Source organism: Elephas maximus, chromosome 9, assembly GCF_024166365.1.
Source record: "Elephas maximus indicus isolate mEleMax1 chromosome 9, mEleMax1 primary haplotype, whole genome shotgun sequence".
In the NCBI taxonomy this organism is placed as follows: Eukaryota; Metazoa; Chordata; class Mammalia; order Proboscidea; family Elephantidae; genus Elephas; species Elephas maximus.
This window is the reverse complement of record NC_064827.1, coordinates 123,414,344-123,426,646: the sequence shown is the minus strand read 5'-3', so window position 1 is coordinate 123,426,646 and position 12,303 is coordinate 123,414,344. Positions and strand designations below refer to the sequence as shown.

General features: G+C 51.5%; 1 protein-coding gene and 1 non-coding gene across 2 annotated transcripts in view; one reads left to right on the top strand and one right to left on the bottom strand.

Annotated features, from left to right (window-relative positions):
• LOC126082532 (translation initiation factor IF-2-like) overlaps positions 1-12,303 on the bottom strand; it is a 116,530-nt gene that overhangs the window by 7,752 nt on the left and 96,475 nt on the right. The window lies entirely within an intron of this gene.
• On the top strand, positions 4,503-4,604 carry LOC126083482 (U6 spliceosomal RNA). Its single transcript, XR_007518826.1, has one exon. It is a non-coding gene; the product is annotated as a U6 spliceosomal RNA (small nuclear RNA).

Sequence of the window (12,303 nt, the reverse complement as noted above, 5' to 3'; positions counted from 1 at the left end):
ACTTAAATTATTCCTCCATATAAACTTAGCATCACTTCAGGAAAGGCACTGGAAAGAGATTCTTGCCTTTTTTTTTTTAAACTTCTGAAGGCCCTGGCGGCTGACTTTCTGACCCAGGCTCAGAAAGTGGCATTTACACGCTTCTGCCAACCAGGGGAGTGAAGAGCCTGTGCAATCATTTGCCCAGAAACAAAGGGGAACTAAAATGGCCACAGAGCAGTTCCCAACCACTGACCACGAGGCCGGACTTGCCAGGGCTGGACAGTCCTGAACGCAGCTCACTGCTCCCTCACCCAGATATGTAACACTTTCTCACAAAACAAGCCAGTCACATAGGACTCGCCATCATGGTTTAGCAGAGAGTCCAATAATCAAAAAGTGTCCTCTCTCCAACCCACCTAACTGTCTATTCATTTCAGATTTGAATCTTTTAAAAATCACCATCATTCAGAGTAAAAGGAAGGAGACAATAAGGGAAAAGAACCAGAGACACACAGCATATTTACAAGAAGATGATTTCCGGTAGGACTTAGCGTCTCATTCTCCAGTTTTTATTTTTAGATGAAATTCACATAACAGAAAATTAACCATTTTAAAGTATACAATTCAGTGGCATTTGGCACATTCACAGTATTATGCAACCTGCATGGAGCTCCAGAGCATTTTTATTACCCCAAAAGAAAACCCAGAAGAGTTACTTTCCATTCCCCTCACACCCCGGCCCCTGGAGATTTCCAATAAATGAAATCATATAACCTGTGACCTTCTGTGACTGGCTTCTTTCACTCAGCATGTTTTCATTGTTCATCCATGCTGTAGCATGTACCATGACTTCATTTCTTTTTATGGTTGAGTAATATCCCACTGGAAACCCTGCTGGCACAGTGGTTAAGAGCTACGGCTGCTAACCAAAAGGTCGGCAGTTCGAATCCACCAGGCGCTCCCTGGAAACTCTATGGGGCAGTTCTACTCTGTCCTTCAGGATTGCTATGAGTCGCAATCGACTCAACGGCAACAGGTTTTTTTTTTTTTTTTAAATATTCCATTATCCTTTTTGAAAATTACTTCCTTTTCTTGTTGTTGTTTTTAAGCCAAACAGACCTCCACAGCTAGGTGACGAGGCTTCTGGAATATGCTTGTTACCTCTTCACAGTGCAGCAGACAGCCCTCAAAGCTGGGGCCCTGAACGAGTTATCCCACACTTTTATAATAACTGAATATAGAGAACTGGAATCGCAAAACCAGAAGTCATCTGTGTAGGATTAAGGATGGTTTAGAGGAGGCAAAACTGATGTTTGATGCTGGGAGCCCAGGTGGTGCAGTGGTTAAGAGACAGGCTGCTAACCGAAAGGTCAGCAGTTTAAATCCACTAGCCACTTCCTGGAAACTCTATGAAGCAGTCTTACTCTGTCCTACAAGGTCGCTATGAGTCAGAACCAACTCGATGGCAACAGGAAAATTGAAATTGGTGCTGATCCCTCCATAACTGAAATGATCAAACATATTTTTTAAACCTCAGAACCAAACTTTAGCATATTTTGTGGTTGGGAGTATTTTTGTTATTTTTCTCCTTTTTTTTTTTTTTTAATTACTGTTGTTTCCTTGAAGATGGCCAAGGAGAAAAAGGAAGAGCAGCTGGTGCTCTCCTGTCTCCACCAACCCCCACCTAAACGCCTTCATTTGACAGCTTCCTCCCCATTAAAGGCGACACAATCACCCCACCCGACACGCCTGCCCACGCCCTGATTCCTTGCCACCCTGTGCCCCTAGGGCCTGCCATTTCCTACAGATCTTGAACAGAACCTTGACTCAGCAAGTGGGGCACCAAATTAACAGGGGGAAGCAATGCTGATTCACCAGGCCCCCACGGCAGCAGAACTTCCAAAGACGGCTGCTTCTAAGGGCCAAGGTTAAGAACCAAAACATGCTCACAAAGGAGCAACTACTGAAGCGTCCTGGAAAAGGCCACGCCCACCCTGGACAGGAAATCCACATTTTCTGGGTGGGGAGGCAGTCTGGCTAATGACACTTCTGCACAGCTGGTAAAACGAGCGATGCGGCAAACCTGAGACTGCGGCTGGCATGCTGAAGCATCTTCGCCCACTCATACGGTACTTTCCCACTTCGTGGGCAGGACCAGGGGACAGCAGCTCCCTGGGGGTTTCACGGAGAAAAATTAAAGGGGACAGAAAAAAGTGATTTATGGAAAATTCAGAGGTTTAGATAAATCATGTGAATAACAGGAATTTCCCAACTTAAAAATGTCTCTTTTCTAGAAATTCAGTGAGCCTTTGTCATTTTAATAAGTGAAAAGCCCAGAGCTGCCTGTACCATGTACAGAAGATGTCAGAACTAGCATTCTCATCTTCCGCCTAGAAGCCTAGTCCTCGTATCTAACCGACATCCAGCAGCCCATGGTTCCTGAGGAAAACACACGTTTCCGGCCTCAGTGAAACCCCGAAGGCCCCACTGCCCCCAAGCCATCCTCAACCTTCACGGAGGCAACTTTTTTTCTTCTTCCTCAACATAAAAACCCACAAGCTATCATTAGTTATCACCACACTGAACAACACACAATACACACTCCTAATGTAATTACTAAGCCTTTGGCTCTAACTTCACATTTCTTAACTTTTAACACACATAAAAATAATTCAACGGTCCATCCACAAAATTAAGGAATGGGATGAACTGAGAAAGAGACAAATGTTTTCCTCCAACTCGAGAGGACCCTGGCCTTTCAGCCTCCACCAGGCACAACCCTGACAATGCAGGGTGAGTGGGGGACCCACCACCCATGCAGTGACAGCAGGAATTTAGTCACAGTTTATCACAACAGCACAAGACACGGGTAAGGCAGCTTTCATCTGCACAATCTTGCCTATGCTCTGCAAACACCACCTAATCTTCCCATCATCCCCTGCCTCAGCAGAGCCAGGTGTTGTTTCAGCAGAAGGAGACACAGGTGGATAGGGCCGGGGCGTGATAGGGCCGGGGCGTGGGGCTGTGAGGTCAGAACGCCCCTCGGCAGCTCAGGGCTGGGGGAAGCCAGGCGGCAGTACTGCCCAGCATGGCAGCGGTGATTTAACACAGGGTCTGTGCAAAAAGACCTGCCGCCCTCTGTCCATCCCCTCGTTCTGCTGCCCAGGAGCTACCTACGCCCTCTCTCTTCCCAAAATGTGAGACACACAGGCCCTCGCTTGGCTCAAGGCCCACCACTCCAGTCCCCGAAGTCTGATCGGCCTCCCACACTCTGGGTCCACAGTGGGCAACTCGGCGGCCGTTTCCAAGTCACATGGACATGGTTCTTGGAGAGAACAAGGCCGAGTATCCTTGAACTGGCCGCCCTGATGACCGAACGTCTCCTTTCTGCCCTGGGTGACCCTCCTAAATCTCCTTCCTCTCTGCACACAAGGCCTGGGAACCCCCCACGCACTTCTTCCTGTACTGACGCCCCACCTCGCTCAGCGCTCCCACTCCTTTGCCCGTCTTCTCACACACCCCCATCTGACTGGTGGCAGGCCCCTCAAGTCCACCCCTGGCATCTCCTGCCATCAACCCTCCCTCCCTGTTCGCAGGCTCTGGCCTACATACACCTGGCTTCTACTACATCTGTCGTCGTTGAGAGCTTCTGTCCAGTCGGCCCTCAACTCGCGTGACCCCACACACGGCAGGAATGACATGCTGCCGGCCCTACACCGTTCTCTCCATCAGCTGCAGATCAGACCACTGTGATCTACAGGATTTTCACTGGGTGATTTTCAGGAGATCACTAGGCCTTTCTTCCGAGTCTGTCTGTCTTTGGAAGCTCTGCTGAAAGCTTTGTCAGCATCATAGCAACATATTCCTCCACTGACAGATGGAGGTGCACTGGCTGGGAAGTGAACTTGGGTCTCCTACATGAAAGACAAGAATTCCACCACTGAACCACCACTGCCCACTACCTCCAAGGTGTGACATATTGTCACTTTCTCAGATCCCACCCCTTCTTAAGCCTCCCTGAGCACTGTCAGTTAGCCCACAGCTACCATGCCCTTTTTTTCCTTAAAGGCAGCTGCATCATGCTAGTCTCTTACTCAAAGCCCCCGGGGTTTGATGAATTAGGTCCCCAGCCCCCTCCCCATCTAGTGTCCAGAATTACGCCCCACCATTTGCTAGGCCCAAGGCTCCAACCCTTCCTGCAGGCTTTGAAATCCCACAATGCTCAGATCGTGCCCAAATATTCCACCTCTGCAGCTCAATGGCGCACCTAGAAGTCTGCAGGGTTTCAGAGTGGCCCACGTCCTTGGAGGAGACCAGGTCTGACAGCCTGCACTTCAGCCCACCAGGCTATTTGCCCTTCGCCTCGTGTGAGCCCACACAGCGGCCCAGCCCTGCTTCCCCTGTGGCCACTCCTTGGCTGACCAGCAGCACTGACCTCGGGCTACAGCAACCACAGAGTCCAGACGGAAGCCTGGACTGGAGAGCGTCATTTACTGGGGCTCATAAAAACTTAAGCAAGTGCCCATTTCAGCAGGACAAACACTAAAACTGGAATGATACCGAGGTTAGCATGGCCCCTGTGCAAAAACGACATGCAAATTCATGAAATACTCCCTAGTTTTCAACGGCATAACGTGGGAACAGACAGTGGTGATGGCTGAACAACGTGACAAACATAAGCAAGATCACTGACTTGTACATGTGAAGATTGTTGAAATGTCAAATATTTTGTTACATCTATATTTAAAAAATTAAGTAATTTAAGAAAACTTAAGCAGGAAAAGTATTAACATCCTGCCAAGAGATACAAAGGCAAGAAAGTGACCACTGACAGGAGTGAAGCAGATGGCCCCCCTGATCCTGCCAACACGAGTGTCACCTACTGCTGAGATTTCTGTCCTCCTGGTACTCGGCTATTAACCGAAAAGTCGGTGGTTTAAACCCACCAGCCACTCTGCAGGAGAAGGTTGTAGCAGTCTGCTTCTATAAATGTTTACAGCCTTGGAAATCCTACGGGGCAGCTCTAGCCTGTTCTGTAGGGTCACTAAGAGTTGGAATTTGACTCGATAGCAATGGATTGGGTTTGTTTGTTTTTTCCTGCACTTGCCACCCTGGCTACACAGAGCTAGCAGAAGGCATTCTACCATGCTGAGAAATCAGAGGTTGTCACTTCATGGCGTCTGTACTTCCCTGGTGTGTGGGGGACCATGACTGCCGCTCACTGAACACCTGATACTCGTGCGACTCCCCACTACTATGGCAAAGTGATCCAGGAAGGAGAGACCCCAAGCCTGCACCAACAAAGGGGAAGTAAGTGTGAAATCTCCACCCCACCCCAGCCTCCCCGAGAGCGGCAGTAACACCACCTGCCCCTCATATAGTGTCCCACGGAATCCTCTCAGCATCCCAGGAGACAGGTTTATGGTACTGTGTAGATGAAGAAAAACAGGTTCACAGAAATGCAACAACTGATACAGAGCCACTCTCAGAGCTGAGACTGCCAGGATCCTCACAGTACCTCCCAGCCCTGCTCATCACATCCCCAGGCCCCCGGGACTGCCAGCTACACACCGTAACAGGTGGGCTGGGAGTCAGACACCAAGAAGGGCCAGCGAGTGCTTCCCGTGCAGCTGGGACAGCATGTGGCTATGAAGGTTCTGTGTCTGAGGAACGCCTTGTGTGCCACCTTTCCATCTCCATGGAGTCGGGCTGACTCAAGGACACCCGCGGGCCCGCGGCAGGTACCATGGAAACGTGCACTTCTTTTCTTCATCACCTGCAGGGTGGTGAAGGCGGCACACAATCCAAAATGTAGACCATCTGCTGGAGCCCACCCCAGAACCCTGATGGGGTGGGGCATGGCATGGCTCAGGACCGTGGCCACGGCTATAGCTGCCCGGGGCAACACCTGCCCCCCAGGTACTCCATGGCCCCCTAAAGGATGGACAGAGGGAGTGTGTAGTCTCACCACGGACCAGACAGGCCTCCACACCTGGACCCTCCCGCTGCCTCTGCTCCCTGGGCCCAGCCTCACTGTGCGGACAGCTGAGGCAGCAGGTCCTGGGGGCCAGGGTGCAGACAAGCCTCCACACCTGGACCCTCCCGCTGCCTCTGCTCCCTGGGCCCAGCCTCGCTGTGCGGACAGCTGAGGCAACAGGTCCTGGGGGCCAGAGTGCAGACAGGCCTCCACACCTAGACCCTCCCGCTGCCTCTGCTCCCTGGGCCCAGCCTCGCTGTGCGGACAGCTGAGGCAGCAGGTCGTGGGGGCCAGGGTGAAGATTCTCAGGTGGTGGCCAACTCAGGAGGCCCAGTGCAAGTCTAGGCCCACACCGGGATTTCTTTTTTAAGCTTCCTCCTACCACAAAACACTGTTCTCTCGGCTTTCATCTTTGGTGATTCCTTAAAAATAGACAGCAAAATTACAAAGCTAGGCCAGCTCGACCACAGATTGTAACTGAATCAGCAAGGGCCTGAGTCAACAAAAGACTCCCTGGCTCCCTTGAAATCTGAGAGTCCCTTCTGGGGACAGGGCCTTCCCTCTGGGCTTGACTAACCCATTAAAGGGTCCACAGGCTCCAAGAAAAGCATTGTGGGGCCCCTTACTCCCGGCATGAAACAAAAGAGCATTCACTGTTTTATAATTTCGGGCTGCCGACTGACATCTGACTAAGAATTTTAAGTTCCTAGATGTCTCACTATCAGAAGGCACGGGGCTGGGCAATGTTTCCTTCTGTTACACATTAGGTCATCATGAGTCGGAGCAGACACGATGGCAACTAACCACCACCACAAGGACTTTAAGCCCCTAGATGTGTTGTTGGAGCTCTGGTGGTGCAGTGGCTAAGAGCTACAGCTACTAACCAAAAGGCTGGCAGTTCGAATCTACCAGCCACCCCTTGGAAACCCTACGGGGCGGTTCTACTCTGTCCTATAGGGCCGCTAGGAGTCGGAATTAACTCAACGGCAGTGGGTTTAGATGTGTCGGTACTGTAAGCACACACACCGTATCCATGGCCTTCTACTTTGTTGCAGTGGCTTCTGCATGCCGTTAAGATGACCACCAAGAATGTCACCTAGTCCCTGGTATGAAAGAAAGCAACCTGCAGCAAAGCTCGTTATTTTGAGACTCTGCTATTCTTCAAACCCGTTGTCGTCAAGTCGATTCCGTCTCATAGAAACCTTAACTATATTAAAAACCAAAGCAGCCCACATACTGTCACTAGTAACTGTGTGGTCACTGTGAGCAGTACTGAACCGGCTTTACAAAAGCACTAAAAACAAAACAGCAACAGCAGGAAGACCTAACTTTGAGAGAAAACAAAAACCACTGCCGGGCTGGCCTGCTGCCTGGAGATGGTCCCAAGGCCTGGGAGGCATGAGGATTCTTCTTCACCACTAAGATACCCACTGCCCAACTGTTTAATGTTTATGGCCAGAATTTCAATGCATTTCTAGGTTTAAAATGGCCGGCAAAGCCACATCCCAATGTAAGCACCACCAATGAGTAACTCCTGGCGAGATGGTCATGGGCTCAATATTGGATACGAGGTTTTCCACCCATTGCCTCCTCTGACCCTCCACCGCATTCACAGGTATTGATATTCCTTCTCCCCTCTTTCAGATGCTGTCTGTCCATACTGTGTGTGGCTCCCCGGCACCTTCTCTGGGGAGTTACAGGGGGAGAAAACCTAAAATGATACAGACACAACTTTAAGGGACATTTCAATTGGCCTGATTTCAAATTACTGCAGGTGCTTCCGAGAAGGCTGACTGCAGGTGGAAGACAAACGTTATCCTAAAGGTCTAGGGTGAGCTGGCTGCATCAGACCTGTAAGAAACCTGGGTCCATACAGGCCATGGGAAGATGCTCCTGGGAGGATCCCAGCCTGAGTGTTGGTACTTTCTGTACTTCCTAGAAAAATGAAGCCTAAGCAGTAATCATCCACCTGAAGTAATGAGCCAGGATCAACTGCAGCCAAGCGGATTCTGATTCATGATGGCCCCGTGAGTGTCAGAGCAGAACTGTGCTCCCTGGGGTTTTTAATGGTTGATTTTTCAGAAGTAAATCGCCAGGCCTCTCATCTAAGGCCACTCTGGGTGGACCTGAACCTCCAGCCTTTCTGTTAGCAGGAAGCATGTTAACCATTTGGACCACCCAGGGACTCTGAAATAATTTTTTTAAAAAAACTGTCATGGTCAAGTTGATTCTAACTCACGGTGTCCCTATTTGTTACAGTGTAGAAACGTGTTCCATAGGGTTTTCTTGGTTGTAATCTTTACAGACACCAGGTGCTCCTTGGAAACCCTATGGGGCAGTTCTACTCTGTCCTATAAGGTCACTATGAGTCAGAATTGACTCAACAGCAACAGGTTTGGTTTTTTTTAAATCTCTATGGAAGCTGAGTGCCAGGTCTTTTTTCCACAGTGCCTTTGGGTGGTTTCAAACCGCCAACCTTGTTTAGTTGATGAGTGCAAACCATTTGCGCCACTCAGGGACCTATGAAGTAATCAAATGGACCTAAATTCCAGGAATTCTCTCTGGAAGCTCCAAATGGGAAAAAGATCCCCATCTACATTTCACAAGGTTTGGCGAACCAGAACCCGATCCTATTGCCCTCAAGTCTACTCCCAGTCATCAGACTCTGCACATGGAATTCAGCTGGGCGGAGTCCTCAAGAGCCTGACCCTGACCCTTTAAGACCTGACGTGCTTGTCACCTCACCCAGCCAGGTGCAGCAATGCAATGACCGTCCCTCCTGGGGGACGAACGTGCCACAGCGGGCCAGCGGGTTTTTTTGGAGCAACTTTCACCCAGCTTGCCCACACATGCCAAGTGTCATTTCCGGATGACTCTGCCCGTGAGACACAGGGAAGTGCAGCTGCTCGCTCGGTGGTCACACTCGGGAGGAGCTGCTGAGTCACTGTCGCCTGGTGCCAACCCCTGCAGTTATTTTCCGGGATCCAAATCTCTGGTTTAAAAAATCAACTGGCGTTTCTTCATCTTTCATTTGGAGCCAAGGAAGGACTCTTATTCTTTTGAGGAGCAGCTGGACTTGCTGCTTGGGAACGGGGCACAGACAGAGCACAATTGAGGCAGAGCTGCCGCCAGGATGCCTCAAGTACTCGGTGGCACAGATCCTCACAATTCATGGGACTAAAATCAACTAAAAAATCTAAAAGACGATCTGAAATGTTCTGAAATCATGAGAAGCACGGCTGCCTGCTGCTCCCTACTCAAGCTGTAATGAACAGCTGGATCAAAGGGCCCCACCACCCAGTGCTTTAGGACCACATCTGGGCAGGGAAGGAACCAGATGCCTGCTTCCTTGGCACAAGAGACAAGCTCACCCACAGGGGATTATGCCCTATAACCTGCCCCAGAAAAACCCACCCAGTCATCCGCACACTCACCTAGCACCACACTGCTGACGCCCCAACACCATCCCATCCTCTCCCAAGGTCCCTGGGGGGACAAGGGAGAGAGCATTTGGGTGACGAGAATAGCGGGGGGGGGGGGCAGGCAAACATGAGTGCCAAAACAGCACCAGCACAAGGAAAGGGCTCAAATGCTAAACATAAACGCATGGTTTTTCCATATTTCAGGAATCTCTACTTAATGGCTATGCAAATATGAGTAATTCTGCTTCCTTAGTCTGTTTTCTGGAGCCCAGGTGCAACAGTGGTTAAGAGCCTGGCTGCTAACCAAAAGGTCAGCAGTTCGAATCCACCAGCCGCTTCCTGGAAACTCTATGGGGCAGTTCTACTCCCTTCTACAGGGTCGCTATAGGGTCACTTATGAGTCTGAATCAGCTTATCGGCAATGTGTGTGATCTGTTTTCCGGTCACTGGGCTTCCTCAGCTGATGGAAAGCGGTGTGTGTTTCTTTAAAGACTCCCACCATTGAGTTGTATCCAACAGTCCCATCAGGTTGAAGGCCACACAATTTGGAGGCTTTCTGCAGGACTGGTTCAGCAATCGCACACGGGGGTCACGTCAGGAGAGGAGGGCCAGTTGACGCTGGCTAGAAGTCTACGCTGGCCGAGCAGTTCCCTGAGGGGTTATCTGGCCTCCTCAGGGGGCAGGGAGGGCTCACAAGGCTTCTCAGTACTTTCTCCCACTGCCCACCGGTGGTACAGCAACAAGAACTAAATCGCTCCTCTATCAGCAGGGCCCTCATTAATACCCGCCCAAGGCCAGGCATAGTCCCTGAGGCCTTCCTGTGGACAGGAGGTTCCATGATAAACCCTGGGTCAGTCCTCTGAAAGGCACCGTGGTCCATGTGCAACCAAGGCCACTGATGACCACTGGCCCCACAGAGAGCTCTAGGGTGTCTGTCACTCACACCCCTGCCTTTACCACAACCTTCCCCCACAGAACACTGAAAAGAGAACTCTCAGTGGGGAAAGGATTAACTTCTTAGGGTTCCGGCTGGAGGATCTGTTTAGCCATAGGGTGGGGCTGGCACGCTGGGGGTGTAGGGTGGGCACCTGTGGCCAGGGAGGGCTCCTGGGGGGACTGAACCAAGACTTCCTCTCAGAGAAATGGCTGGAACTGCAGATGGCTCCTTACCTATGTGGGGAAGTCCATGTCAGCCACGCCTCACCAGCACAGTTCTGCTTTCCCTGACCACACACTGAACCGGTCACAACAGACAGAATCAGTCCCAACACCTCCGGCAGGGTCACACATGGGCAGAACCAGAACAGACGAACACCTCAGGTCACACATGGGCAGAACCAGTCCGGACAAATACCTCAGGACGGGGAGGCAGAGAGAGACTGCGTGATTTCCTGGAAAGGCACTTCCCTAACCTCCCAGTGGTGAGGTTTGAGACGCACTCGCCATTGCTGCCAGGTCTCTGTCAGCTGCTGCTTCAGTGGACAGGGCTTCTTCCTGGACTCCAGGGCACTGTGCCAACGCCTAGCCCCACCCTGTCCAGATACGTCCCTGCAAGGAGACACCCGTGCCCACTGCGTAACAAGGACGCAGTGGGAAAGGACCGTTGAGCACACGTTTACCGAGAGCCAAGTGCAGTGACCAGAGGTTGCCTGGCTCCATCCACAACACAAGGTCACCAGGGTCGGTGCTGGGCAGAGGGCGGATGTCCACCCAGCGGGGAACAGGTGGAATGCTGACTAACTTATATTACAAATCCTTTCTTACAGGAACATTTCTAAGTGCTGCACAAATATGGTACTCACGGAATCTTCAAAACCACCCTGAGTCCTGGCACCTTCACTTCAGAGAGGAAGAAACTGAGACACAGAAAAGTATCTTGCTCAAAGCTGTGAGGCTGGGTCATCCCACGGCAGCACCTGGACCCAGGCGGCCTGGCTCTCTACTGGGTCAGGCTCTCCACCCTTTGCCTTCGTGGGGCCACACCTCACCAGCAACCCACCACCACCAAGCCACTCTTCCCATCCGGGTGGCGAACTATACGAGGACCCCCAGCAAGGAGCCTGACACACACGACCAAACCCGCCTCTGGTCACAGGGTGATGGGCACTCAATGCAGGTGAAAGGGTGTCCCAAGAACAGGAAATAGTATCCTGAACAGGGGTCCACAGCAGGAGATATGGAGAAGAGCAGGAAAGCCCTACCCTCCTTGTCATCAGCAGCCAGTTGGTGGCACTCAGGGCTGACTCACGGAATCTGCACCTTCCCTTCAGCTCCCTAACCGCCTAGGCGACCTTCCAGTACCACCGTGGGCGCTCGCTGACTTTCTCAAGAGGTCTGGAAGCGGATGTGCAAACCCCAGGAGGGCGTGGTGAGGATGGACATGGACCCCTGGGGTGAGAAGTGCCTTCCACACTCACAGTCTCATCCCCAAATCACAAGTCCCCGAAGCACCCTCTAAGAGGACAACCTCCTTGCTGTCCCTTCTCCCACAGACCCTCACCACAGGAAAGCTCAGAGTGAAGCAGCCCAGCCCCGAACACCAGGTGGGCCTGGCTCTTGCACCCTCCCCGCCACCCCTGGCATGCTGCCAAGAAACATTCATTGTAGCTACCTTCCATCCCTGTAAAATGTGGAGCAGATGACGCCTGGGGAAGCAGCAACTTATAACAGCAACAGAAGGGTGGGCAAGGAGAGGCTGGGGGGCACCTGAGCCTCAGAGCACAGGGGGCAAGGCACACAGGTGTACCCGCCTCCAGGACAATCCCCACAGTGCACCAAAACCCAAACCCACTGCTGTAGGGCCGATTCAAACTCATAGCGACCCTACAGGGGGGAGCAGAACTGCCCCCAAAGGGTCCCAACGCTATAAATCTTTACAAAAGCAGATTGCCACGTCTTTCTCCCAGGGAGTGGGGCTAGTGG